This window comes from Nicotiana sylvestris, chromosome 5, assembly GCF_000393655.2.
Source record: "Nicotiana sylvestris chromosome 5, ASM39365v2, whole genome shotgun sequence".
NCBI lineage: Eukaryota > Viridiplantae > Streptophyta > Magnoliopsida > Solanales > Solanaceae > Nicotiana > Nicotiana sylvestris.
The window spans coordinates 26778579-26783458 of NC_091061.1; positions in this window are offsets into that span (position 1 = coordinate 26778579).

The following is a 4880-nucleotide window of genomic DNA, read 5'->3' on the forward strand; positions in this document are numbered from 1 at the left end:
AATTTGGTCGAGGTCTAGGGAAGTTTTGGCGTGTAGGAGGTGATTGATAGTGGGATGGTTGAGCATTGTAGGCTTGGTAAATATGTGCGGGTTGGGAATATCTGGGTGAAGTAGGCTGATATGTGGGAGGTGGAGGTGATTGATAAGTGGGTGGTGAAGTTTGGTAGGAGGGTAAGGGTGCTTGGTAGTTTCGAGTTGGTTGATATGTGAGTGGAGGTGTTGGGTAAATTTGGTATTTAATGGGAGATTTGGTTCTTTGTGCAACCATTACGGCCCATACGTCCTTTTTCTTGGACATGCCACCAGATTGCAAAGCCTTATTTGTAGCTTAAGGCCTCAGAGTTCGTAACCATACCGTTTTTGATGCCCTCTTCGATCCTTTCACCCAGCTTGATAATGTTAGAAAATTTATGGCTCTCAATCAATATTAGTCGTTCATAATACTGCGGGTCTTGAGCCCGAACAAAGAATTTGTTCATCTGTTCCTCCTCTAAGGCAGGTCTGACCTTAGCAGCTTTGGACCTCCAGCAAGTAGCATACTTGCGAAATGTTTCTGTGGACTTCTTCTTTAGATTCTGAATGTAAATTACATCCGGCGCATTCTCTGTGTTGAACCTGAACCTATCCATGAAGTTGGACGCCATTCCTACCCAGTTCGACCACTTCTTCGGATCTTGGCTAATGTACCAAGACAAAGCATCTCCCTTCAAATTCCTCATGAACAGCTTCATGTGGATTCTCTCGTCTTTCCCTACTCCAACCAGCTTGTCATAGTAAGTTCTCAAATGGACCCTTGGATCCCCTATACCATCAAACATTTCGAACTTTGGAGGTTTGTACCCCTCGGGCAGTTCAACATCAAGTTGTATGCAAAGATCTTCATAGTTCATCCCTCCAATTCCCTTACTTCCTTCAACGCCTTGAATTCGGCTAGTTAATTTCTTAATTTCTTCAGCCAGGTTCTTGATGAGCGAGTCTTTATCATCAGACTCATGTGTGTTTGATATGGGTTGGGTGGAATGTGGCATAGTTTCCACATAGATGGGGGTGTTATGGTGGTGTGGAAGTGGTTATTTATGGAGTTTTGGGGTTCTAGGAAGAGCAGCGGGGTGTTGTTTGAGATATGGTAGGTGTTGCAATGGTGGTGAGTGTCACACCTCCTTTTTATTAAATGTTCGCTCGAAGTTGCGCAAACGCATAATCCGAATTGCTTTTAGAAATATAATTAGGTTACGCGAACGCATCCCTAATCACGCAAAATATTCTTAATAGTAGTATAGATTTTCCATAAATTGTTTATTACGTCCATGCATTTTTATGTGAAAGTCATGAGAAATCAATATTTTTCTAGTCTCTAAATTCCTCGTTGATCGCAAATTATATTTTTTTCGCGTATAAATTATATTCCTCCGAGCCATTCTAATTTAAAGAATAAAATAAACAACGTGTGATTAATACTACTATTTTTCTCGTAAATACAGTATATGTATACTCAAATGCGAATGTATATGAAACTAAAAAAATCTGACTCATGACAGGGAGTGCTATTTTTGAAGAATTTTCATTATTCTATTTGTAACGAATGCTATTTTTGCACTCTTAAAATTGTTACACATTATAAATCTAATTTACTTCTACATCGTTTGTTCTTAATCTAATAGGCGAAATTATTTTGATTAATTCTGCTTATGATTGAGTTTGGGATATATATATATATATATATATAATCAAACCAATTTGATTCTCAATCTATGTGAACTATTGCTAAACACTAACTTTCGCATTGTATAAATTCCTAGGCCATTTGTTATTAAGAAAGAGAACAAATCTACCTGTTGACTTAATAAGATGATATTACATATAACATTATTCACCATATTTCAACATTACGAACATAACGGCGGATTGTACTAATGCATCTTTCAACTATTGATTATAAACATAACCATTATTATGCCATATATGAGCAAAATAAAACTAACATCATTTGATCTACAACTAAATCGGATGGTTGACAAAATAGGCTAGCGATATAGTTTTTTGCCATTTCCATACTATTCTTTACTTAACTAACAATGCCACAAGACTTAATTAATGGCCAACTTTATGCCATATTTCCTATTTCTTGATAATTCAATCACAACTATACATAATGAAATTCTGAAATATATAACACTATTACAACACTTATGCGAACTTCAAATGGGAATGATTAACTATAGTCGTTATGTCAAGCATACTACCATGTTAAATAACTAAAACAAAACTGAAATTTAAACTAATAGATTTAAACGAGTAAAAGACATAATCATAATCCCAAACTTCATTTTTTCTTCCAATGTTCTTTTCACAACATGAGTCTTAAAAAATATGTACCTGGAAATGAGGGCAGAAGGGGTAAATTTCAGCAGTAGCAGCAGTAACAAAATCAGCAGAAAGCGCCAAATAACTCAGCAGATTTGAGCAACAAATGGGACCCGTGAAACCCAGATACACAATAGCAGTATTTTTTTTATAGAAATTTTAGATTTTTAACTGAACAATAGGATCAAATAAATCTGGACAGATTCAATGAAAAACAATATTTCTGATTTTGAGACTTAGGACAAGGCAGACTGAAAAAAAGCTTTCAATTTCAGAACACAGAATCAGCTTCAATACTAGTTTCTGATGTAGAATTCTATTTTACTGTTTCTGCTTTCCTTTCTTTCTATCTTCTTCTTATTTCAGATTTCTTTCTATATGGTTGTTCTGTTCTCTATCTCTCTCTTACAGGTCTGCCTTTTTTTTTTCAAAATCAGTCCCAACTCCTCTCTTATATAACTCATTCCCCTAATGCTGTCCGGACCCCTTCTTTCTTTTAAAATCAGAAAATCCCACTGAAATTCTGTTTTTATTACTTTAAATTCCATTAAGTAAAACTTTTCCTGATTTTCAGCACTCCCATTACCTTTTGTTTCCCATTATTTCATTAAATAATAGCCATTATCAATCCACTATCAGCACACTACTATTATCACATTACCCTACTGTTTCTATCCCAGAAATACCCTTGAAAATCCCTTAATATTACTGTTATTACTTCCCTAGACCAAAGACTGCCTAAACCTTAACAGATTTATCTGAATTAAACTTGTTTAGCAGCTAATAACCAATTCCTAAATCAAACAAACATTCTGTCCTTACAGACTATGCTAAATAGGGAAATGCAATAGTTAATGTACAAAAGCTAAATTTAGATTGAACACTGAACTTGCATACAAACATATTAACAAATAACAACTCAACAGAACAAAATTTGAATCGAAATTGAAGTTGGCATGAATGCAGGGGCATTGTCAGTATTGGCATTACCTGAAACTAACTGCCCAGAAATCAATATACACACAACATCCATTTGACGGACTCATTGATTTACAAACAAGCATGATTTAAAAGACTAATCAACTGACTATCTATAACAATTGTCAACAAACAATAGGTAAACAGATTGTTTCAATCAGTATTATCATAAACGGGAATCCATAATATAACTAATCGACGAACCTAATCGAGTCGATTACACACATTGTAAACAAACATAACATACAGAGACAAATGCCATTATTTGATCACAGGAACGGGTATGAGACAGTTCACAAAACTAAATAAACAAATATGAAAAGCACACAGGCTATTGAAACAGGCAACAATATACACATAAAATACAGAAAGAAATAAGAAAATACCTCTGAATCTTCAAATGAATACGGACCCAAGCTTAACTTTGAATTCGGACCTTTTTGAGGCTAAACAGACTTTATTCGAAGTATTCTCAATTGAGAATACTTCGATTAAAGTCTCTTAGACCTCAATCCCTCACTTGAATTGAACAGATTCCATGACTGGAAATTTTTAGGGTTTCAAATTCTTCGATCTCAAATCCGAACATTTCTAGGTATATTCAAATCAAAGCAATGGTGTTCTAGGCACGAGGGGGGTGAGGTGGATAACTGGTGTGAGTTTGAGGTAGGTTGGGATAGGGTCAAGTTTCACTCGAATCTTCAAATGAAGATTCGAGCAGTTCCAGGCGGATTCGAACCATGCCACTAACAGATCCGTGATGAGGATGGACAGGGGAGACTGTGGTGTTAATTTGGAGGCCATCGGAGAAGGTTGGTTTTTCAGACCAACCTCCAATCGAAGATTCGAGACTATGTGATCTAATTCGAAGGAAACTAATATTAGATCCGTAAAGAGGGGGTTGTGAGGAGTCGAGGGTGTTTAGGAGGTGACCGGCGGCGTTGTTGCCGCCGGGTTTCAGGCAATAGGGAATTAGGGTGGCTAGGGTTAGGGGTGTGTTTCAGAGATGACGATGAACAGGAGAGGAGGGGGGTTTAGTTAGGGGGCCGGGGTAGGGATTTGGATTTATATAGGATTGGGGTGGATGGATCAGGGCCGTCGGATTAGCCGAGATCATAGGCCTGGATTAATTGGTATGAGAGGTACGGTGTCGTTTGAATTAAACTGGGGTATGGGTTGGCCCGGGTACTGGATCGGGTAGGGATCACGGGTTAGGTCAAAATCCTGGGAGCCCTTGGATCAGAAATAATGAACGGCCCCGATCTATTTCAACCATACGACGCCGTATGGTTTGCATTTGTAATTAAATGACCGGGCATCATCAAACGGCGTAGTATTTGCCCTATACTACGTCGTTTGATGGTCTTTGGATTGACTGACCTGGGCTGGGTAAAATGCATTGTTTTGGGCCTGAATTTTTTGTCAAATAAATGGCCCAGTCCGTTTTTCTTTACATTTTAATCAACTCTTTTCCTTTTCTAATTTTGTTCCTTAATTATTAAATTCCTAATTTTAATTATAAAAACAAAATTACCCTT